Below are 26,226 nucleotides of genomic sequence, written 5' to 3' on the forward strand. Positions count from 1 at the left end.
TGTAAGGGGTCGCTTATTTGGAAATAAGTTTTGGTAGAACTATAATTTAGTTTTGAATTCTGAATGCTTTATTTTATATAGATCAAGGAATCAAAGAAATACATTCAAGAAGTCAAGAAACAAAATATGATACTTCGTGATGAAGCAATTAAATATAAGGTAAAATTCCCTTGGGATTACATTCTGAAAATGAAAGTAAAAGTAATGAGTAATTATTACTAATCTTAATATCTTTTTGTAGGATAAAATCAAAACACTTGAAAAAACTAGTGAAATTCTGGATGACACAGCTAAAAGTCTTTGTGTTATGTTAGAATCTGAGAGAGAACATACTGTCAGGAATCGGGACTTGGTAAGAGTTTTGCTGCTAAGTGTTACTGTAGTTTGGCTTTTGAAATATTTTGTATACTGCATGAGTTGAACAGGATATTTTCCATGCTGTTATCTAAAGTAAGAGTGGGAGTCAGAGAAGTTGAACCTACTTATGTCCATTTTTGTGGAATTTTAAGTTCTAATATAACTTAAAGTGGTTTTATGGAAGTATTTTTGTCCTCAGCTCTGGGTAATTTTCATATTACTTGGTTCTGTCCTCTGAAACATGTAGAGCAACTAAGAAACTGTAACTATGATAACCGTAACAGTCCTTATATTTTGTTTTGTAAGTTCTTTTTGAGTAAACTTTTTACTTTAGTTTTAGAATTATGTGAAAGTTGCAAAGATAGTAGAGAGGGTTCCTGTATGTCCTACACACAGTTGAGCTTGACCACCTAGCAAAGGTAGTCGTGCCAGGTTTTTCCACTGCAAAATTACTCTTTTTCCACCTTTTATATACTGGACTCTTTGGAAGGAAGTTACTGTGCATAGCCCACAGTCCAAGAGGGGAGAGTTATGGCCCACCTCCTTGAAGAGCCAGTATCTTTAGAAATTATTTGGAATTTTTTCTGTATGTGGAATTTATCTTTTCTCCATCAAATCCTGCCATTTTGAATTCAGGCAAGAGAATTTTTAAAGTGTCTTTGGGTTTGCTTGTTTGTTTGTTTTTTCTCTACCACTAGAAAAAAATTACTGATTTGAATCGGTTTACTTGAAAGTTTTTTCATTTTCTTTGCTTTTGCCTTTCTGTCTGGTCATCTACTACATTACCTCATAACCAGGAAGGCTGTGGATGTCATGAAATATTTGTGCCCTCAATTATGGTTCCTCTTTAAGTGCTTGATTTTTGCCCTATGCCAAAACTGGTTCTCATGCTTTTACCTGAAACATACAGGATGACAGTGGGATATATTTTGTTATTGTTTCTTCTTTTTGGCATATATCCTGATGTTTCTACTAAAATCCTAATACATGTTTTGTTTTCTGTTTCCACATGGCAGATATTAGAAAACAGGAAATCTATACAGAAGTTAAACAATGTTATCTCCGTGAACGCTTCAGAATTTTCAGAGGTAAAGCTGACTACAATTCCTACGGAATAGTTATACTATGTTTTAGTTTTGTTGAGGAGCAAAAATTTGATGTGTGCTAAAATATGCAGAAAATGAAAACTACATTGTTTCTGGTTGGGAAAGTGTAAAGTGTTTGTCCTTTGGAATTTATTCACTAATAGGAATGTTTTAACATTAGGTTCAAATTGCTCTTAAGGAAGCTAAGCTTAGTGAAGAAAAGGTGAAGTCTGAATGCCACCGGGTTCAAGAAGAAAATGCTAGGCTTAAGAAGAAAAAAGAGCAGGTAAAAAAAAAATGTCCTAGGTCATGTAAACTAGACAACCGAATACCATTACCTCACGAATATTTTTTCTCAGATCTGTTTGTAAGGTAATGAAATGAGCACACAGAATTCTGTTCTTAGATATGCAAAGTTTAAACTGTGCTTCCAAAACTGAGTGCATGTCTACATTCTTATCTGTTCCAGAGCTCCTGTTCTTCTGTACAATTTATGATCAGAGTGTTTAGTCTTTGTCTTACCAAACATTAACCAACTACTAACTTGAGTAGCTTCAAAGGTGTAATAGATTGGCTTTTTAGACCCAAGAAGTAGGTTTTTTTTAACCCTTCTTCAAGTAGTTAACTGCTTCATTGGCCAAGGGAAGGTTACATGATCAGGAGTCTGGACTTGGGAGACGATAGGACATGCTCTTCCATTCCTACTGGAAGTGGGAGACGATAGGACATGCTCTTCCATTCCTACTGGAAGTGAGTTATTTGAATTGGCTGCAATTTTCTGAAGGATGCAGTGAACTGGATCAACTTCCTTGACAGATCTGGTGTTCACGCTATAGCTCTGAGCGTTAAGAACACTCTCCCCTCTCCCTCAGCAAGGGTCTTAACCCATAGTGACAGGTCAGGGAGGGGCTTAGTTTCTTACTTCCCAGTCTCATTCACATTGTTGTAATGTCTTCAGTGCAAAAGCCCTAACCTGTGGGAATTGACATGTTTTGACTTTTCAGTTGCAGCAGGAAATCAGAGACCGGAGTGAATCACATGCTGAATTCAGTGAGCAAATCAAATCATTTAAGAAGTCTCAGAAAGATTTAGAAGTAGCTCTTACTCACAAAGATGATAATATTAATGTAAGTTCGTTCCCATGAATACATGCTTAATTCTCATGAATTCTCATGAAATTTGCTGAATTAAAATTGAGAGGCTCTTACAGATCCCCTTTTGCTTCTTTTCTAGGCTTTGACTAATTGCATTACACAGTTGAATCGGTTAGAGTATGAGTCTGAATCTCAGAGTCAAAATAAAGGAGGAAATGAGTCAGATGAATTAGCAAATGGAGAGGTGGGAGGTAAGATCAGTCTCAGGAGGTTGGACCCCTTGTTGCCTTCCTGTCTTTAATTTCGTATACTGATGCTGTTTCTCAGCTGGCTGAATTTCCTTTTAAGCTTTACAGTTGTAGACACATAGCATTAGATTTCTATATATGTCTGCATTGGGCAGAGGTGGTTTGCTGGGGTGTGATATAGCAATTGGAATGCAAAGAACACTGAAGTTTTTTTTTTTCCCCCATCCCATTGAGAACTAGTTAACATGCACCGGAACTGTACTGGTCATGTTTTATACCTCTAAGTATTGAACACATGCCATAGGAGAAACTTGTTTCTCAGCTTCATGGAGATGGCATATGATTTTAATACTCGTCTCTGTAGCTGTGTGGTTTAAAGGCTTACAACCAGTTTTAAGAGTACTGAGGTGGTTGGAGCTATAAACTAACTTAGGCTGTGAGAGTGGAGGCTACAGGGTAGCTAGTGTTTACTGATGAGGAAAATGTTTCTAAACACAGTCTCCCAATTTGGCTATTGCTTGCATTAGTGGTTGTTTTAAACCACACCTGGTAACAGATTCTGGGGGAGAAAAGAGAAATGACTCTTTCTAAAATAAGACACTTACCCGAGCAGAGACCTGAGAGAGAAGACAGAGCTTCATCTCAGATATTTCTTCTTCCTCAAAAACAGCATGGATAACATTTTTATTGTAGATACTGGGAATTTACTTTTTAAATTATATTTGTAATTCTCTTAAAAGTTAATTAGTCTCGTTAGTTCTGTTGGTTAATTTGTTTTTTTCTTTTAGTATTTGAACACAATTGTTTAGTTTGGGGGAAGTCAAGAAAATATAGAGTTAAAAAAGCAAGGGAAGAAAAAGCAATTAAAGCCTTCTGTTTTTCAGGTAACCGGAATGAGAAAATGAAAACTCAAATTAAGCAGATGATGGGCGTCTCTCAGGTATAGTCCTTTTTAAATAGTCACATAAATGCTTGTGAATTCTTACGATGCCTCACTTTTAAGAATACTTCTCTCTTCTGCACTTTTTAGACACAAACTATAATATCAGTAGTTGAAGAGGATCTAAAACTCTTACAATTTAAGCTAAGAGCCTGGATGTCCACAAAATGTAATCTGCAAGGTAGGTTGCTTCTTGAAAAGAAACCACCACATATTGGAAAGATACAAAATATCATTGGGAAGATGAGGAATGGCTTTCTGCTTTGTTCTTCTCACCCCTGTCGGCACCATCTTCTCAACCACGTTCTGAAGTCCTTGTGCGCACACATAGAGCTCAACTGTCTTATTCTTTACAGATGAAATAAAGCAATTAGAAAAGGACCGCAGTTCACTGCAGTCTGCCAAAGCTGGACTGGAGGATGAATGTAAAACCCTGAGGCAGAAAGTGGAGATTTTGAGTGAACTATACCAGCAGAACGAAATGGCTCTGCAAAAGTAAGAGTTTCATTGTTAGTTGTTAACACAATTGTCATGACTAAATCTGTATACTAATGTAGATAATTTTATCTTAAAGATTATTTACGGTTTTTTCCATCTGTGTTTGGTATGTGTTGTCTTTCCTTCTTTCCGTTTTGTTTCCCATAACTTGCATTTTTCTTTCTGTTCTGACCAGTCGTCAGCAATTGTTGCCTGTAATTCATGTGAGGGGCGCGGTTTACTGATACCAGCAGTCGTTGCTGCACACGTGCTTCTTTTCTGCAGATGCACACCCTGTCTCTAGTCCACCACTTACTCCATTTGCCTTTCTTTGTGGTCCATTCTGTAATTCTGATTAGTCTTACATTTGTTTTCCTAGCTCTTGATATAGTCTCTTCAAATTCCAGGTGACTTGTATGACATGTTTTTTAGTAGAATAAGAACTTCAAGAGGAATATTTAGTTATTGAAAGTATAGGACTTAATATAATCAAATATTCAGACTAATCATGATGTAATTATGTTAAGGATGTTAGGAGTTTTGAATACAGAAATATCCGTTTGGTGTGTATATTTAGGTATTAATCTTTCAAAATATACCTCTCAAATTTGGAGCTAAGTATCTCTCAAAAGATGTGTTTTTATAATATATTTTGAGGTTTTTCTCCACAAAATATTTGAATTCCTAAAAATAGCTTGTCTGTGGCATTGCTATTTGTGTTTACTCTTATACTTTACTCAGTCTGGGAGAAGGCCTGTATGGCTGAATAACGCTAACTTCTTAAAATATGCTTCTACGGCCTGATGCTATTAAACACTGAAACCACACCATTAACTTTTCTATAATTCTGCACTCATCAAGCAGCCAGTTTAGATTTCCAAACTTTGTTCAGGCCAGCTCGAACAACCTGGCCCACTTGAGAGGAACATTCCTCTTTTCATTACCTTTTCTTTTCTTTTCTTTTTTTTTTTTTTAAAAAGATGACCGGTAAGGGGATCTTAACCCTTGACTTGGTGTTGTCAGCACCACGCTCAGCCAGTGAGCGAACCAGCCATCCCTATATGGGATCCGAACCCGGGGCCTTGGTGTTATCAGCACTGCACTCTCCCGAGTGAGCCACAGGCTGGCCCTTCATTACCTTTTCTAAGAATAATCATGTCTCTGCCCTAATAGTGTTGTGAATCATGTAAGTGACAGTTTTTCTTCAAGACTCAGGCACTGTGGCACTATTTTATTCAGCTCCTCCAGCCTCCTTTCAGTCACCATGTCTGGTTTGTATTCAACTATCCTCTCCCAAAGGCACTGTGTTAGTTCAGGCACATGTCATCTTTTCTGCCAGTCCCCTAACTAATCACCTGTCTTCAGTCTCCCTTTCTTATGCAACTTTCTCCACACTCTGATTAATTTTCTTGAAGCTGCAAGAGTAAACATTCTAAAATACAAGTCTGTCCATTTCATTCTGTGCTTAAACTCTGTCAAGGATACCCCATTCTCTTCAGTATCCATGTTGGACTCCTCAGCAGGTATAGAGGTTGCTCCCCTTACATGGTCCTGAGCTGCCTCTCCAGGTCCATTTCCTGTAGCTCCTTCGGATGCTTCCTGACCTACAGCCACACACAGTACAGTCCCTTCATACCACTCCACGCCTCCTGGTTGTCATGTGTGTGGTTTTCTCTGTAGCAAAAATGTCCTCTAACACTATTTCCACCTGCCAATCTCCTGTTTAGTCAAATGTTTCTGCTCCTTAAAATCTTTTCTGGAGGGAGTGGTGGCATAAATAGGCATAGACACTGGGTGACTACTCATTTTTTCTTATAATGTAACTGTTAAATGTGTTTGAGTTTAAATCTAGTTATTGGTATTTGCTTTCTGTTTGTTGGTTTGTACTGTGTTTCTTCTCTTCTTCCTTTTGAATTGTTTGAACATTTTAAATTATTCTCTTCCCTTGTTTAAGCTTGGGAGTTAGTTACAGGTCATCTTGCTCATCTTGCAATGACATTTCGGTCAATGATGGACCACATGTATGATGGCAGGCCCACAGATTATAGATGTGTAGTAGGCTATAGCATTCAAGTTTGTGTACGTACACAGTCTGGTGTTCACACAGTGATGAAATCACCTAGCAATGCATTTCTCAGAATGTATCCCTATTAATTGACGCGTGACCATGCCTTAAAAGACCACAGAGTTATATCCCAGACTTATCAAAAAGTCTGACATAAATTAATAGATTTACCTCTTTCTGGGCTTTACCTCCTTCCTGACTTAGGTGCTTTTTTGCTAATGTATTTTAATGTTCTGTATACCCCAAACTCCACAAGACTTCTTATTGTCTCTCATGGTGCTGTCCTGCCAATATTCATTCAATTTACACACATATTTATAGTCCCTGTAGTTCTTTATTCACCTACATCTTTGGTCTTCCATTTGGGATCACTTTCATTCTACTGGAACATCCTTTAGTAACAGATTCAATGAGTTTAACTTGGGTCACATGCCTTTATTTTGATTCCATTTTTAAAGGATCTTTCTGCTGGTCGTAGAATTTTTGGCAGTTATTTAATTTCAGCACTTTAAAGATAACCAATTACTTATTTTCTGGTTTTATAGTTTCCTTGAGGAATCTGTTATCATTCTTATTTTCCCTCTTTCAAATGTTTCACCCCTGTCCTAGCACCTTCAGTCATATTTCTTTTTGGTTTTCACCAGTTTTAAGGGGAGGTGCCTAACTGTGGGGTTTTCCCTTTTCCCCTTTCTCTGTCTCTCTTTTGCATTAATGCTGCTTGGGTCATAAACTTCTCTTGAATTTGGGGGTCTTTTTTTTTAACGTATTAATTCTGCCTCATTTTGTCTTCTGAGATACCAATTAAACATGGTAGGCTTTTTAAAAATTATTTCCTCTATCTCCTGCATTCTCAATTGGCTTCATTCTGGATGTTTTCTTTTGACCTGTCTTCCAATGTACTAAAATCTCACTTCAGTTATCAAATCTGCTGCTAAAGTCACTCATTGAGTTCTTAATTTCAGTTACTATTTTTCATTTTATAATTTCTAATCCTCTGCTGAAATTCTTGATCTTGACTTTCACTTCCTTGAATATGTAAGGCACAATAATTTAAAAATCCATGTAAAAATAATCCCATTATTCGAAGCCATTGAGTCCATTTCTCTTGTATTTTAGATTTTGATCACATTGTCTTGTCTTGTGGAGTGCCTGGTCAGTTTAGATTGAGTGACAACTATTGCATATGATAATGATAAAGGAAAATTGATGCCTAGGATGGTGTGATCTTCCTACCGGAAATATTTGAGGTTATTTCTAGCAAGTGGTTGTCACTCAATCCAGTCAGCAGTTAAGATCATTCAATAATGTCATAGTTCCTTCAAAGGACATTGTATTGACAGTTTAATATTCCACGTATCCAGCACTGTCTCTCAACTCAAAGCCTAGGGCTTTTACTAGAGTTCCCCCATCACCAGCAGCCCCAAACTCCACCTCTTTTTTATCTGAACCAGAGATGTTGGAAGCTATGTTCAGTCTCCTTATCTCTCTGCACTGTCTTCAATGTGTGGAGGAACCTAGGGGAAAAGTGGCTTAAAATGCCAGGCTTACTTGTAATTCTGAGATTCCTTTTCCTACTGGATCTTGGCCATACACATGTATCTTTCCTGCCTTATTAGCTCTCTGATGCCTTCAAGCACATTCTTTCTATTTTTGTCTAGATGTTCTAATTGTTCTCAGTATTCTGAGACTAACTCAACCACTATTGGAAGCAAAATTCTCTCTGGTCTTTCTTCAAGTCTCAGTTTTTTTACATTTCTTACTAAACCAGAGTTAGGGAGGAATTGCTCTGTTCTTATATATATCTTTTATACATTAAACTGTGAGCTCCTTTTTTTTAGTGCAGGGATAGTACTTCACCCATCCATTTATCTTAGCATCTTACAAGGTAACTGTTGTATTACAGCCACATGTAAAATATTTGCTGAAGTACTGAATGAGCAGTTATAAAAAATACATAAACCTTTTTCTTTGGTGTTAGTAACCTTTTTTTACTATACCTCTTCTAAGTTTGCTTCTGATTCATAGAAAGTTAAGTTTCAATTTAAGTATCTTGAATCAGAACTAGGGGTAAAGAAGTACAAGGGATACTAGAAAATAGCATTTCTAAGCCATTAAAAGTTGCTCCCTTTACAATCTATGTTTAGTAGATTGACATCATGAACTTGAAGGTTATCAGGTTAAAACCAGTTTCCAATAGATAACACCCTGATTACGAGACGGTTTGGATTCTTTTTCTGTTCAATAAACATTGCCAATACTCAGATTGGTCGCTTTCCTTAATCATGATTCCATCGAAGTAGGTAGTAGGAATTCCACATCTGACATGTGAAAATGTTCTACTGTTAATTGCATAGTTACATGGCATGTCCCAAGGCTCTTTCGCTGACTACCTTTTTCATGTCTTGGTTTCAGAAATAGTTCATCCATAACAAAATAAGAAAAGTAACTAGTGGTCTTTCCATGGTAGAAATAAGAGAAGTAATTCTCCCTTCCTTTTCCCTAATAAGCTTAGCTATGCTCGGTTGATTCGGCTGGCTCTCCACACTGAAGTAAGGTGAGCTTTCTTCATCTCCAGCACTAGAGATTGCCCACAGTGTTTGTACATCTGTTTCGTTCATTAGTGAGCAGAGAATTATGAGTTAGAAAATGTAGGTGGTTCTCCAACAGGCCATAGTTTGATTTTTATCCCTAAATGGCAGGTTTGAATTCCTTCCTATGACTTTGTATGTCTGTGTATTTTTGAGAGTAGGATGGGAAGTGAGATTTGAATAGAGATTTCAGCTAGACTGCTGGGAAGAAAGAGAAACACTTTCACTTGACAACCTGTTTTATCTTAGGAAATTGAGTCAAGAAGAGTATGAGCGGCAAGAAAGAGAGCAGCAGCTGTCAACTGCAGATGAGAAAGCGGTTTTGGCTGCAGAGGAAGTAAAAACTTACAAGTGAGTTCAGCTTCTAAAAGTGGTGTCAATGGCTAATGAAACTAGTGTTAGCTTTATTTTTTATAGCCAATTTCATATTGTGTAGAAGAAAATACTTGTACAGAAGCATAAATGTCAGAGGGCATGAATACATTCAGTTCACACAAGAGAGAAACTAAATTTTATACCGAATGCTGGCAAGACTGTAAGGGAACTTAGTTCATGCAAACAGTTTGGGGGAGAGGGGAGTATATATTGCAGTAATTCTTTAAGAGACCGATTTGTTATAGGATGTAGCAAAAGCCATTAAATTTACTGTGCCATTTGATAGATGCAGTAGTCATAACTCTTGGAAGTTTTCTGATAAAACGGGGTAGAAAAGCTTTATCAAGGAGGATAATATTAGGGTTATTTGGGAACATATTGAAGAACATATGAGGAAACTGTAATTTATCAACTCATAATCTCCATCAACTCAGAATTTCTAGCCATTAAATAATAAGGAATTTATGTAGCATTAGTTTTCATCATTGTTTTACTCTATGTATATAACCATGTAAATATGTTTTTATATGTATGGATGAAGTCTTTTAGGGTACAGTTGTTAAGAGTATAGGGAATGTGGCCAGATTGTTTGAATTTTTATCCAGTTGTGCTTGAAGTGGTAAAAACAAGTGTAATTCTTAGGCGGAGAATTGAAGAAATGGAGGAAGAATTGCAGAAAACAGAGCGCTCATTTAGAAACCAGGTAATAATTATACTGTCCTACAGTTGCAGAATTCTTTGGTATCAAATACAGACTGTTATAATGGCTATTATAATGAATTCCAAAACATATTTTTTGGTGTATCTTTTCAGATTGCTGCTCAGGAGAAAAAACTGCATGCTAACTGGGTAAGATTTTCTTTCTTTCCTTTACTTTGTGTGTAATCTACCACAACTGAATTTAAATATATTTTCTCCAACAGGTAAAATTTCATGCTGCAGAAAGGGCTATAGCTGAAGAGAAAAGGGAAGCCGCTGACCTGAGACACAAGTAGGTGATTTTGATATCTCTATTTTCAATGCAGTTTAGTTTTTTAAAGGCTGTACTACGTGGTGTCTAATAAGGAATTGATTTGTATTTCATATTTAAGTCCATTCTTTCTCTATATTCAAGATTATTGGAAATAACTCAGAAGGTGGCACTGCTGCAAGAAGAGGCTGTGATTGTAAAACCAATGCCAGGAAGGCCAGACACACAAAACCCTCCACGGAGAGGTGAGAAACATTTCATAAAAAGCCGCAATCTGTTTTTTGGTGTAAAGCGTATATAAGCTACTTTTTATTTTGTGTGTAGTAGTTATGATGCCCTATAAATAACTTCAAGAACTTACCGAAGAAAAGAAAGGTCTTAAAGTGGTAACAAGACGCTGTCTTCTTCAGGTCCTCTGAGCCACAATGAATCGTTTCGCCCATCCCCTGTGAGTGGTGGAGAATGCTCCCCTCCACTGGCAGCACAGCCACCCAGGAGGCCTCTCTCTGCTACGCTCAACCGAAGAGATATGCCTAGAAGAGAATTTGGTGAGCATTCACATGTGACCTTGAAATAAACTGTTTCAAGAGTGTTCGTTCCCTCTTATTCAAGATTTCTAATGCAAATAACGTTTTAGAATTTGGGTCTTTCCAGTAGACAAAAGCAAATTTCTTCATTTGTCTTGGTGGATCGTCTACTGCAAGATCTACTTTAGAACAGAAAGCATTTACTTATTATTTCTGTGGAGGTCCTTTTCTTGCTTTTTGTTTCTTTTAACTTTTTACTGAGAAGTATAACCCTTTATCTTTAAATGTGAGTTTCCTTTCCTGAATATTATAAAAGTAGCCTTAAAACTTTATAGTTTATGCAGCATATATACTTCTATATATCATCACTATAACCTGAAATACTGTAAGTTTGTTTTAAAAATCCTAACTATGTTGGGCTGAGCCCGTGGCGCACTCGGGAGAGTGCGGCGCTGGGAGCACCACGACGCTCCCGCCGCGGGTTCGGATCCTATATAGGAATGGCCAGTGCTCTCACTGGCTGTGTACCGGTCACGTACAAGACAAAAAAACAAACAAACAAAAAAATCCTAAATATGTCTATAATGCTAGATAAGATATTGAAGTCAGATTATATAGTGAAAAAAATCAGCCTATAGAATTATATCAAGCTGAAATGAAGTACAGGACCAGTGCTCCTAATGTGCAGTGTTTATTGCTGTTATTTCAATCCACAACAGTTCTTATTTTAATTCTTTAAGCCTGTGCATAAATTACAAGTGATTTCCCTTAATTGTATTGGGAGACCCATTTTTAATGCCGCTTCCTAGGTAGAGTTGAACCCAGGTCTGTCCACAATTGGTTTATTTCTTCTGAAAAAATACAGTCAAGGGCTCAGTTATCTCTTTCTCAAGGGTCAGTAGACAGGCCTCTGTCTCGTCCTCAATGGTCTTCTGAGGTGTCTGGGAAACCCTCTGCCTCTGGTAAGGGACCTAAGTGTGTTCAAAGAGTCTAAAGTTATGGTGGAAGGTGAGTGGAGGATTTTTTCACAGTGTACAATCAAAATAAGTCTAAGTGAGTACTCTGGCCTTTGACAGACCCAGGATTTGGTGCAGCTGCCGTGATGAACAGCAACTCAAGAAGCTCTTCCCCTTCTAAGGTGATGGACAAGGGCAAGGTAAATGCTGCAGCTGTTGTGAATTACAATTTGGTATTTCAGGAACATTCAGCTTTTCCTACAGCACTCTCTCTTTGCCTCATCTCCTCTTTGTGTGTTCTATTGTTTATTTTTTAAAAAGCAAACTGTTCCCCAAGAGCCTGAAGGCCCTTCAGTTCCCAGCATTACTTCTTTGGCTGAGCATCCAGGAGCAGTAAGTACATAGAGGTCGAGGACTGGACTGGGTTTGTACTTGGTGTATTTCTGGATAGGATATGAGGAGTACTAATATACTTGGCTTTAAATTGCACTGCACTACTGATCTCACTCTTGTCCTTGATTTGGGAATGTTGTGAAATCTGACTAGTTGGTTGGTTGTTTTTTTCTCCTCTTGCCTGTTTTGGTTAGACAATTAACCTGTTCAGAGCATCTGCTATAATTGTAATTTTAAAAATATGAAAAGTCATCATTTCAACTATATTGTGTGATTCAGTGTTGACTGCTCTTAGGCAAAGTAAATTCATTTTAAGTTGCAAAACCCATCATTATTATATCTTCATTTGGAAGAGTGCTATTTAAGAATTTTTGCACTTGTATGCTAGAGAAAGCCTACTTTGTTTTTCGTTTTTTTTTTTTTTTTTTTTAAAAGATGACCGGTAAGGGGATCCTAACCCTTGACTTGGTGTTGTCAGCACCACGCTCTCCAAGCGAGCGAACCGGCCATCCCTACGTAGGGATCCGAGCCCATGGCCTTGGTGTTATCAGCACCACACTCTCCCAAGTGAGCCACGGGCCGGCCCTGACAAAGCCTACTTTGAATGATCTGAAATCACAGATTGATAACAGAAGAATGTTTGCTGGAAGTGAAATAGTAGTGAAAATCTGTAATTACCTGTTGATTCTGTTCCCAGCAATGGCCTTAAATTATGTTCACATAACTGTATTCTCTTGTTACTTCTGTTGCTGTTATAGCTGGTAAGTCTTCTGATCATACCTCATAGAGCTTCTCTGTTGAAATCAAAGTAAGTTAAAATATTTAGAGTTTCCAACCCAGTTTACCATAGGAAATGATTAGTCAGAATCTTATAATATATAGTATTTCTAATGAATGAAGGTAAGTATTAGAGCTGCGCCTGCCTAATTGTATATATGACATTGTTTCTGTTGCAAGATACTTCCGAGTCCCAGGGCAGGACGCCAGGAACACATATCTCTTGAGAGATCTCTTTATTCAAGGGAAGTTTGGGTAAGACCCAAAAGCCCTTTGAGGCGGAAGACTTTAGAGAGTAGAGACCCCTTTGTTAGAGGCGAAGCACAGGTGGAAAGAGCAAGGGCTTGGAGGCAAACCTGGTATTGAATTCCAGCTTGGCCTCTTCCATGCTGGGGGACCTTCAGCACATTATCTAAAACTCTGTTCTCTCATAATGAAAATAAGATGGTTGTACTTAAGTACTTAGAGATCTGAGAATTCAAGATATACGAAAGCCCTTTTGGAGGTACTCTGACTAGTAGCTACTGGGACGTGTGTAGAGAATGGATTTTTCATTCCTTTTTATCCTCTGCATTCTTAACGTGGAAATAAAGAGCTATTGTGGTGAACGGAGGGAGCGGTGCCTTAGAGGGACATCACAGTGTGTGTGGTGTGGCGTCTTCATTAATCAGGAGGCATCTCCATTGATAGCCTTTGACAGTCCTCTTGCTTTTCCCTTCCGTTCGCAGACACAAACAGTCATATGCTTACAGTGAGACCATGCACTCCTGTGGCATCCCTAAAACCTCTCTAAGCTGTCAATGAGAACAAACGGGGGAGGGTAGGAGATTGTTGCACTGATCCCGTTCTTTGGAGAGGTGTCTGACATCTGCTTCTTTGGGTTTTACCTTTTACTGGTGTTAGTCCTTTTGTCCGTCATACCGAAGTATTTTCAAAACTTGAATTGCTTCTATTCTGCAGGTTAACATGGCTCCTAAAGGCCCCCCGCCTGCCTCCTTTTCCGGGGTGCCCGCCATGAGCTCCCTGGTTGGAGGCCCCATCCCACCACCCATTCGATATGGACCACCTCCTCAGCTCTACGGGTCTTTCTGGCCTCGGCCATTTCCTCCACCATTCGGTATGATGATTTGAATAGTAGTAACTGACTTGTAGAGCATATTCACCTTTTCTCTCTGTTCCTCGCTAAAACAGTTGCTATTGCAGGGCTTTGCAATACAAGGATAAAGCTGACTGAGTACATTTCAATTTTGGCTCAAGTTCTTAGGACACATGGAGTGCTACAGTCTCCCTGCACTGAGATGGCAGCAACCATCTCATCTAGACAAGGAAAGAAGCTAGTGATAGGCAGAAATATTACTTCTGCAGGTGTTTATTAAACACCCAAGGCTATGTACCAGGCTCTGCAATGGATAGAAAGGTGGTTTAGACACATCCCTTTACTCAAGATGTCCTGTAGGTCACAGACACATAGATTCTACAACATAAAGCTTGTGATCACCCATAACAGAAGCATAAGAAATGGGTCACAGAACACAAAAGAAGGAAAGGTTAAAGCCTCCCTCCTCACTTGGGAATAGATGAGAAGGAGTTTTTAAAGAGAAGGTAGGATGTAATAGCTATCCAGTGAATGTTGCTGAATTTAGTTGGATGAAGCTAGAAGGTCTTCTCCAGCAGAGCAAGCGCCTTGAATTTGATGCCGTATGTTAGTTCCATGCTGAGCTATTGCATGGATTTTTACAGTAGTAGACAATGGAGTTTCCTTTATCAAAATTTCTTTGTTGCAGGGAAGCCCTATTTCATAATCTGTCACTTTGGTATTATGGTACGTCCAAGTACAAATTGAGCTCTTATGAGAAAAAGATGGCAAGACTGTATAGTGGAAAGAATGCAGGTGTGGAGCTAGGTAGAGCCAAGTTTAAATCCTGCCTATGCTCCTTGGTGGCTGGCTGGCCAAAGGCACGTAACTTAAAATTGCTGAGCCTGTTTGCCCCATGTATAAAACCGGGATGCCACCACTTGACGTTCTTGGGTTGTGAGAAATTAGAGAATATGTTAATGTACCTGGAATCATCTTAATTTAGATAGGTTCCTAGGTACTTTTACATGGCTGAATGTTTGTTTTCTAGGTCCTGGTATGTGTCCACCACTAGACTTAAGAGAATATGCACCAGGTGTTCCACCTGGAAGATTGGACCTGCCTTTTGACATTCGGGGATTTGTACCAGGACACACACCATTTAGACGTTTTGGCTCTCTTGGCTCAAGAGAGTACTTTATTCCTGGTAGCCAATTACCACCCCCAACCCATGGCCACCAGGATTACCCACCACCACCTGCTGCAACAGACTTACTGCCTTCAGGCTTGAGAGAGGAGCCTTTACCTGCCTCTCAGAGCAGTAGCCAGGACTGTTCCCGAGCATTAAAGCAGAGCCCGTAACTAGTCTGACGGTTGGGGAGAAAGTGGACTATACACTATTCGTTACAGTAAAGGACTTCATTGGCTTCAAAATCTAGAAGTTCACTTTAACATGTTTGTTTTAGAACTAAGCTGCCTTGGCAGTGTGCTTTTTTGAGCCAAACAATTCAAAAATATGGTTTTCCTCCCTAGATAAAAATCGCCTCTTAAGCTAGAGCATCCTTACAATTTTCAAAAGTGTAATAAAGAATACCTGTGTTTTAGTTAATGTAGCATATGTATGTAATTGCTAAATGATTCAGAATGTCATGAAAAATATAAACATCTCCCGTGGAAATGCTTTAAGAACATATATGTCCATTATCCAGTTTTAGTATGCACCAGATAAATACATAGCAATGGTATTTATAAGACTTATGCTAAAAATGTTTACTAAAAGATCACTAAACTTTATCTCAGCTCCTGCTGAAGTTCTCTGTAGTGATAGTTAATAAAAATTTGTTCTATTAATATTTCCCAAGAATGTGATTCGTTTGATTATCACGATATTTGTGACATCTGGGGAACATGTAAACTGAAACTCTTCAGAACTAAAGATGGTGACTTGGCAGCACACTCCCTGTTGCTTACTGCTAAGGATTCAACCTAAAAGTCACCTGTGAATTCCACAAGTGATTTCTTCCTTTTATTTCAAAGAACAGAGCGGTCCCACTTACACAGCATTCACATGCTTGCTTCTCTTGTTGCTTATTTTGTTTTTTTGGGTTTTTTTGCAGCTGGCCAGTACAGGGATCCAAACTCTTGACCTTCATGTTATAAGGCTGTGCTCTAACCGACTAAGCTAACCATGCCACCCTTCACTGCCTATTGAGAATGGTTTTCCAAGCATGATTTTACATTAGTAGCAAGAGTTGTCTGACCTGAGGTTCTATTGCTTTTACCATTCTTCTTTTCTTTTTTTTTTTTTTTACTGATAAGGGGATCGTAACCCTTGGCTTGGTGGCTGTCTGCACCACGCTCAGGCAGTGAACGCACTGGCCATCCCCACATAGGATCCAAACCTGCGGTCTCGGTGCTACCAGCGCCGAACTCTCCTGAGTGAGCCACGGGACCGGCCCTGCTTTTACCATTCTTACTTAAGGGTCCGTAACATAAAAATGGAAATGATGTGACCATAAAAGTAAGGAAATGCCTTTTTAAAAATGTACACAGTCTACTATCTTTCCCTTACCTTGCCAATGATTTTCAAGGAATATGACAAAAGAGATTACAGAATGGTACCATGTGGAAGAATGGTTTAGGACTATGAGGCTTATAACAGGCCTTAGTCAGCAACCATGGGCTGAACTCAGTTCTTTTCTTTGATGGCTATTATTCCAAAATTAATATTTGAACGTTGGTATTTTATTTAAAAATCTGTAAATCTAAGAATCTGAAATTGCACTATTCTTAAAGTGTTATAGCCAGTAGCTGTCTCCCCACAGCCTCAGCAACAGTAGTTTTAATTTGCATGTCTTTGATTATGAATAAAGTTGAGTATCTTTTTATGTTTTTAAGAGCTATTTGTACATCTTGGAGTATGTGTATATGCGCATTTTGCGCAAGTTTCTAATGTGTTTGTTGTCTTTTTTGTCACAAGTTAAAATTTTCTTTAATATTAAGGATGGTAGTAGCCCTTTGTCTTTTTTACATTGATTATGGCTATTTTTTGACAGTCGTAAGGTGACTGCTAGGGCCGGCCCACGGTTCACTTGGGAGAGTGTGATAACACCAAGGCAATGGGTTCAGATCCCTATATAAGGACAGCCGGTTACCTCACTTGGGAGAGCATAGTGCTGAGAATACCAAGTCAAGGGTTAAGACCCCCTTACTGGTCATCTTTAAAAAAAAAAAAAGCTGACTGCTTAACCAACTTTCAAAGTCAAGAACAGGTTCTCCTTTTATGATAAACTATTTTTTTCCAGAGTAAACACTAACTTTTTCTACCTTTAGGTGAATCAGTTTCATAACCTAATTGTCTAGAACTTTTAGTTCAAATGATAGTGCTTATATTTCTTTCCCCTTACCAACAAACTTTTTTGCCTTAGACTGTAATAAGGTTTAATCTAACTACTAGCTATATTTCAAACAATTTAATGTGGAGGCAGTAATTTCAAGGCTGAAGATAATTTATTCAATTCTTCTCTAATTCAAGGTAGGGTGTAAAACATTTCACTCCAGAAGAGCTGCAGCTGATATGTAATTAAGACTACAGATAACACAGAGAAGTGTCTGTTCAAGGTTCTCCACGATGGTTTCCAATGGGCTCTCTCCCTGCATGGTCAACTCCTACACACCCTTTGAGTCTCTGTTCTAGCTAGACTGCCCTTGCTGAACTCCCTTTGCTGAACTCCGTCAGCCCTTTTTTGCTCATCTATCACATACTCTGCACGCCTGTGGCCATGATGATATACTTTTGGCTCTGCCCATGCTGACTACATAGTAAGCATCCTGAAAGATAGGTCTGGATAACTGTTCACTTTTGTATTGTTTACACTAGTAAATAAAATATCTTTATGGAAGAAATATTTTGTTGAATGAATATATGTATTTTATAGCTCTAGAAGTTATTATGCTCTAATAAACACATGGCTTGAAAATATATTTCAATGCACAGCCTTATAATATGCATAAAACAAGATAAAATTACTAGGATAATATGATACCATCTGCAGTTCCTGGGTTAGATGAGAAAGGAAGAAGGCAAGGTAATATATTAAAAGTAAGACTTCCAAATTCAGCCAAGGACGCTAGTTTTGTTTGCCAGATGTACTGACTGGTTTTCAAAAACTGCTTGTTTTCTCCTGCAAAACACCGACAGGCACAACAAACCAAACCACCAAAGTCAGGGTTCCTATGGTCTTCTGCAGAGGAGCAAGCCACAGAAGATGGCCACCCCAGGTCCCTGGCAGCCCTGCCTCCAGGCCATCTTCCAGGAGCCCCCACATTTGGGGGAGGGAGTTCAGCAGGGGAGAGGCCCCACCAGGGCCTGTAATATCCACATCATCCACTTTCCACTAAGCATCATCCTGCCAGCCAGTGGTTTTTCTCCTTTTCTTATACTTTTGGACTTCCAGTTTGGAACTCACATAGACTTTTTTCTATTAAAAATGCTTGAATTTTCCAAAATACCCTCTGCTCCTAAAAAATGTTCATTTCAAACTATCTAATCATCAACTAGCTAAGAGGAAAGGGTCCAGGAGCAGACTGGACCTCCTTAAATCCTACTCAAGTAAGGGTGCTGTACAGCCACCCCACAGCTCTGAGTGGAAAGAAACCAAGTACTTAGGTTTACATTTATAGAGAATCCTAGGTCTGGAAGGAATCCTGAGAAATCATTTGCTTCTCTTCTTTGCCTCTAACCATGGCTAGATCCAGTGCCAAATACTTGAGATCACTGTACTCACGTAAAAGAAATTTTTTTTAAAAATTTCATCTAAAATTTGAAAATTTTATTTTTCAAAATGAAACATAGCTAAAATTAAAAATTAGTTTTCTGATTGCAAAATTTTTGGAAACGTACTGCAGCTGAGTGCCTCCCTCTCACATGCATACGCGTGCACGTGCCTTGCTGTGCTGGTACCTTAACACATGCCCAGTCTGTTGAGTAACCTCTTACCTGGCTGTCTGCCCTTTTCTCAGATTTCTCAGGTAAGAAATTCTCCCTTGCTCACAAACTCCTGACAGGGTCAGAAGAGAGCCCCACCCAGCCAGAGAGCTGATTACTAGAGGTTCCCTGTCCCAGAGAACACCAGCAGGATGTCAATGTTCCTATAACTGCAGTTTGGAATAAATGTTGGGGGTGGTGGGGAGCACATGAACCTTCTTCATAGTCAAAGGGTTAAAAGGACCAAAGCATAGACCATGATTTGCCCTTCACGATGGTTGTGTGGCTCTAACAAGGAGGGGTAGGTTGGCATAGTCTGTTTCTTCATTGGCGAAATGAGCATAATAATTACATCATGGGGGTGTTGTGATTACTAAATGGGACAAGATATGCGAAGTGCTTAGAACAGTGTCTAGTACATTATAAAAGATGACAAAATGATAGTGATAATAGTAGAAGGGACAATTACTGTTTAAACCAATGTTCAGTCAATGCCTATGATGAAGTTCCAGAAAGCAGACATCAAATAACCGTACAAATTTGTACCTGCTTCGAATTTGCTCTAAGTACTGATTATCCCTGGAAAGGCACAGAGCTTGGTGCTGCCTAGGCAAACATCCTGTTTCTTCCATTTCTTGGTTTTTCTATCTTCCTGCAAAGCCATAAGTCGACTAGATGAAAAATAAAACCTTATATTTTAGGAATCCATATTTCCACTCTGCAGGATATTTTCCCACCAAGAATCAGGGAATGCTTGACTGCTAGGACCGGGTCTCCCATAAAGAGATCAATAGCTTACCTCCCCCAAGAACTGAAAAAACTGCTTCAGAGATACCTCAGTCACCCATTTGCCATCTGTGGGAAACCCATTTTCTATTATAAAAGGTGTTTGGTGCCCTGTGAAGGTTGCACCACTGTAAAAGACTAATCTTATTTTTATGAGTGTGTAAACCTTCGCTAGTTGTCCAACATCCCTAAGCTTCAGTTTCCTCATCTGTAAAATGGAAAGTGATAACTGAATTTACCATAGGGGAGAGCTGTGAAAGTTAAATAAGATAATATACATAAAGATCTCACCAATATGCCTGACACATAGTAAGGGCTCAAAAACTACTAGTGATTATTATTATGACTGTATAGTAGCAGGCACATGCTTTACAACCCTCTGCCATCTATCTGAACTAAACGCAGATTTTTAGAAGACAAGGAAAGGAAGTTCAGTAAACCCAGAGAGCTCATTAGAATGACCCAAAAACTTTTATGGAACCAGAAATAACCAAACAAAGGTGATTCTGAGGTATATGCCTCAATTAAGAATCACTGCATATCAACCAAGTGATATAGGGGGTGGGCATTGTGGGGGGGGAAACATAGAGAACAAAGAAATCCCAAATACCTAACAAGTGATGATGAAGGAACTGACCAATTAGTTAAGTAACTCTACCCCCTCTCTGTAACTGAAGTCTCCAAATGAGAGGAGAGAAAAGGGGTGAGGAAACAGAAAAATAATGTTTGAAGAAATAATGGCAAAAATTTCTCAATATTTAATGAAAGCTGATTATAAACTCACAGATCCAGTAATTACAACAAACTTCAAGCACCAAAAATATGAAGAAAACTGAACCAAGTTTAGTTTATGAAATTACACAAAACCAGTCATAAAGAGAAATACCTTAAAAGCACCCACAGAAAAAAATGATACACTACATGTGGAGGAACAAATATAAGGATGACAGCAGATTTCTCATTGGAAATGATGCAAGCAAGAAAATAGTGGGGCAACCTCCTTAAAGAAGTAAAGATAAAACATGTCAACATATGCGGTGAAGATATCTTTCAAAAATAAAGGCAAAATAAAGACTGCAAAAACAGAAAGAATTCACAAGCAGAACCATTAGAAAAGAAATGTTAAAGGAAGTTCTTCAGACAGAAAAAAAAAAGATATCAGAATGAAATATGCATCTATACAAAAGAATGAAGAGCATTAGAAATGGTAACATATGAGTTTCTTAATGCCACTGTAATAAATTACCACAACTTGGTTGCTTACAACAACACATATTTATTCTCTTATAATTTTGGAGGCCAGAACTCTGAAATGGTTTTCACTGAGGCAAAAGCAAGCTGTTGGCAGGATTGTGCTCCCTCCAGAGGCTCCAGAGGATCCATTTCCTTGCCTTTTCCAGCTTCTAGAGGCTGTGCTCATGCCTCGACTCATAACCCCACATCGTATCACCTTTCCTCCCTGTTTCCATCGTCATACCACTTCCATCTCTTCTTCCTCTGTCTTCTTCTCCTAAACACACTTGTGATCATATCGTCATACCACTTCCATCTCTTCTTCCTCTGTCTTCTTCTCCTAAACACACTTGTGATCATATTTAGGACCCACCTAGAAAATCCAGGATAATCTCTTAAATCATATATAGTATGTTCTGTGACCACAAGAAATTTAAATCAGAAATAAATAGCAAAAAGATCTCTGGTGGTCCGGCCCCATGGCTCACTCGGGAGAGTGCGGCACTCGTAGCGCCGAGGCCATGGGTTCGGATCCTATATAGAGATGGCCGGTGCGCTCACTGGTTGAGTGTGGTGCAGACCACACTGTGCCGAGGGTTGCGGTCCTCTTACCGGTAAAAACAAAAAAAAAAGAGAAAGATCTCTGGAAAATATTCAGATACTTGGAAACTATATAACACCCTTTGAAATAACTCACGGGACAAAAAAATCACAAGGAAAACTAGAAAATATTTTTAACTGAATAAAAATGAAAACAATATATCAAAATTACAGGATGCTGTTCAAGCAGCACTTGAGCAGAAATTTACAGCACTAAACATACATATTAGAAAACACGGCAGGTCTCAGATCAATGACCTCAGCTTCCATCTTGAGAAACTAGAAGTAGAACAAATTAAGCCCTAAGCAAGCAGAAGGGAGACAAAAGAGAGATGAATAAAATTGATAAACCTCTAACCAGTCTGATTAAAAACAGACACAAACTACAATATCTAGAATAAGATAAATGATATTATAGTTTGTATAAATACTAAAATAATAATAATGGAAAAGACACCAATATGATGTTGAAAATTAGACTGTTTCCCCGTTTCTAGTCAACACTGTACTGAAGAATGAAACTGGAGCAATTGTACAGTTAAAGAAATAATAAAATCCTTCCAATTCAGAGAAAGAAAAATAAAAGTGTTCATATTCACAGACAAAATTATCTTTTACATAGAAAATCCAATAGAATCTACAAAAAAAAGCTACCAGAATAAGGAGTTCAGCAAGGTGCCAGATATAAGCTCAATATGAAAAAATGTGTATATACTATGAATTAACAATCAGAACTTCCAATTCAATGCAATATTAGCTATAGTCCTTGGTTGCTGTACATTAGATCTCTATAATTTAATTCAGCAAATGCTTACTTACTTAGCACCCTATGGTAGAAATTCTAGAGGTTCAAAAAATAGTACATTTCTCTGCCTTCAAGAACCTTATGTTCTAGTAGGGGTTTACATAGTGCTTGAGATTTGCAGAGTGGTTTACAGTGAGTGCGTCAACATATTACACCAAAAACACTTTATAATCAGCACTGCTCTCCACAGTCAAGTCAAATCTGAAGCCTGAAACAAGTTGCAATGATACTGAACTTCCTAACCAACCAATATGGATAAAATTAAACTTAATTTTGTGACATCCTTTCTTCTCATACACCAAGTAAAAACAACAAGAGCCACTCCTTTTCTTTTACTCAAAATGTACACTAATGATACAATGATAAGAAGTATAGTTTTAGTTATCCAGATCACAATGGACTTAATAAATACTTGTTGAATGAATAATCTATGATGATCTTGTGAGGTGCTAAAAACCCCCACTAAAAATTATTGAAGACAGCTAGGAGGAAAGCTGCATCCCATGTGATCTTAGAAACTGGTGACACACAAATCACAAAGATGTGCAAAGAGAATCTTCAGCAAAGAGTGGGTGTGATCCCTTCTGGTCCCTATTCCCAATCTGAGAACGCACATGCACGCCCTCGCATTGGAGTGCTAAGGCACAGGACTTATTTTGAGACAACAAAAAAATCTTGATAGAATTTTTGTATGCTATGCTTATGACTCTATTTCCTTGCTTCAGAAGAAAATGTAGTCAGAAGAAAATAGCTGAAAGCACAATTCAAGAAATCCAAAAACATAAACAAAACACTTCATTTAAAAATCGATAGGTATCGGGCTGGCCCCGTGGCTCACTCAGGAGAGTGCGGTGCTGGTAGTGCCGAGGCTGCGGGTTCGGATCCTATATAGGGATGGCTGGTGCGCTTGCTGACTGAGCGTGGCGCAGACAACACCATGCCCAGGGTTGTAATCCCCTTACCGGTCAGGAAAAAAAAAATTAATAGGTATTAGCTAAAATATTGGAATCTATTTATGATAATACAGTAATAAATACTGTGTGTTTCTTACTTACCCCATTAAGGTCTGTCTGAGATATTTTGCCAAATATTTCCAAGCAGTTATGTTCTTAGTGCATCCAGCAAAATCTAAGACTTCAAATAACACCTCCAATGACAGTTTATGGTGTTCTTCTTTTTCTGCAATAGTCATAACAGTTCAAGATTACATAAGGTAACAAAGTGCACAAAACTGAAAAAAAATGCCGTTGATGAAATATTACTAAATCATAAGCCTTCTGGTTTGGTTGACAGTTTAAAACAATTCATTATGCTCATATTCACATGAGGAATCTGAAGAATTCAATAATTTAGTCATTCTAATGAGGTCACAGTGGTGAGCGACTCCTACATGAGTCATACTTCTCTACTTATATACCACGTAAAACATTATTTAAAATACCTGCCCTATTTGGGCATTTTACACATGAGGATACTTCCAAAAGTTCATGGAAATATAGAATTAAAAGATCACGAATCTTTCCATGAACTTTTTGAAGTACCCGCATATGCTGTCTTCTATTAGGAGGGACCTATGGGCATTCTAGGACCAACTGGGTTTAGCCAGCTAGTTTCCTTCTATGAAGAAGTATCTTCTTTTTTATACTGAGTCCAGTAGGGATTAAAACAAAGTGAATTATATAAATTGAAGCCATTTCTCTTTTGCTAACTACTGCCTAACATTCTATAACAGGAGTCAACAAATTTTTCTGTAAAAGGCCTCACAGTAAATATTTTAAGCTTTGCGAGACATATAGTCTCTACCACAGGTACGTGGTTCTGCCACTGTAGTGTAAAAGCCGCCACAGACAATACATGAATGGGCTTCAACAAAACTGGAACTATTAAAATGGGCAAACATTTCCAAGCACTTATAAGGGGTGGATTGGGCCCCTGGCCTGTAGTTTGCTGATCCCTAATCTATAGCTTGTCTTTACAAAGAGGTATAAAACAAAAATTATTTACCTGATTTTCTAAGTAATGTATGAAATTCTAACATTAGTTTATGAGATGGTACAATCTGATGCAAAATCTGGAAGAAAAAATAGCCCTGTCATTTTTACACACTGTAAAGGCATTTCTCAAATTTCAACTTACTTTCAAATCAAGTTCTTATTGTTTAATATGCTCTCAGTAAACAAATCAAGGACTTAAAACATACTTTGCTCTTATCTAGTTTCAATTTGGGTATAGAAAGGCACTTTCATTAAAGGTATTTTAAAAAAATCCCTGCTAATAAGACAGTCAGGAGAATTGGGGGGAAATGGATGGGGACTTATTATTTGTTCCTTATACACGTCTATATTGTTTTTTGGATTTTTGCAGATCTATTATACTTCCTAAGTGAGCATCCGAAATCTGAAAATCCAAAATCAAATATGCTTCAATAAGCATTTCTTTGAGCATCAGATTCTGGTGCATTTCAGATGTTGGATTTCTGGATTTGGAATGATCACCCTGTACATTTCTCATTTCAACATATTTAATATGAGAAATGAAATCATTCTGTCTGCTTGCTGAGGTACTGTGACCTCACTGAAATGATTTCCGACAAAATGAAAAGTAAATTTTCTTAATTTCTCTTAATAGCTTTGTAAAAGATCTAGCACTTCAACATCAATAATCAAGATCAATATACCAATACCCGAGAATATTATTGAAACTCAGTTCCTATTTGCATTTTTCTCATCATTTATAGATTTCTGTATATGGCTAACTTCACTTAGATTTTTTAAAATTTTTTTATTGCAATATAACATATGTACTAGAAATGTATACAAATCACAAGCGTGGCATTCAACAAATTCTCACAAAATTAAACACACTCAGGAAACCATCACCCAGATCAGAAAACCAAACATTACCAGAGCTCTAAAAGTCTTTCATCAGTTTTGGAAAATTCTTAGCTATAAGCTCTTCAAATATTAGGGATTTTTTAATCTGTCTGTTTGCTTTACACTGTTTTCTATGTCCTCTCCCAGAACTCCAATTACAAGTATGGCAGACCTTTTCACCAACTCCTTTGTATATTCTTTTCTGCACTTCAGAGACATACCATGTTCACAGTAGGGAAACCTCAATACTGTTAAGATGTCAGTTCTTTCAAAACTGATCTATAGATTCAAAATCTCAGCATGGTTCTTTTGTGGCAACAGACAAGCTGACTTTCAAACATATATGGAGCCTGGAAGCAGACAAGCGAGCATGCCCAGGGCCCTATGCAAGAAGCCAAGGGCCGCAGCCCCATCCACCTGGAAGCAGGCAAGAGAGCATGCCTGGCACCCTAGGCAAGGAGCCGAGAGCAGTATGCCCCACCCAAGAGCAGGTAAGAAAGCACTCTGAAAACACCACTTCCACAGGGGCGGCCCACCACAGCCACCTCCACAACCACAGCTGCTGAGAAAGCAGTTCGAAGCCACAGCAGCAGCCACAGCAACTGTGCAGCCGGCCTGCCAGACACTTGACTGCACTGACACAAGAAGAGTCACCAGTGGAGACCGGAAAAAGAAGAGGACGTCTCTCTCCTCAAAGCCCACTCCAAATTAAAAGAAGAAGCAACTGCTCTACCAGATGGCCAGACATCAACATAGATGTCTAGAGACGTAGTTAGAGATACTAGGAATATGAAAACCCAAGAAAACATGTCACTACCAAAAGAATACAGTAATTTTCAAATACCAGAAAGAACTTATAGAGCAGGAAACCCTTGGAATGACTGGAAAGGAATTCTGAGCAACAATCTTAAGGAAACTCACCAAGATATGAGAAGACTCAGACAACATAATGAAATGAGAAAAAAAATCCGGATATGGAGGAAATTTACAAAGAGATTGATACCTTAAAAAAGAA

The 26,226-nt window shown here is 38.3% G+C and overlaps 2 pseudogenes; one reads left to right on the forward strand and one right to left on the reverse strand.

The window, feature by feature from the left end:
• LOC134390164 (transport and Golgi organization protein 1 homolog) overlaps nucleotides 1-15,636 on the forward strand; it is a 37,489-nt pseudogene extending 21,853 nt beyond the window's left edge.
• Nucleotides 15,637-24,334: 8,698 nt separating this feature from the next.
• LOC134390165 (TATA box-binding protein-associated factor RNA polymerase I subunit A-like) overlaps nucleotides 24,335-26,226 on the reverse strand; it is a 33,055-nt pseudogene continuing 31,163 nt past the window's right edge.

Source organism: Cynocephalus volans, chromosome 11, assembly GCF_027409185.1.
Source record: "Cynocephalus volans isolate mCynVol1 chromosome 11, mCynVol1.pri, whole genome shotgun sequence".
Classification (NCBI taxonomy): Eukaryota; Metazoa; Chordata; class Mammalia; order Dermoptera; family Cynocephalidae; genus Cynocephalus; species Cynocephalus volans.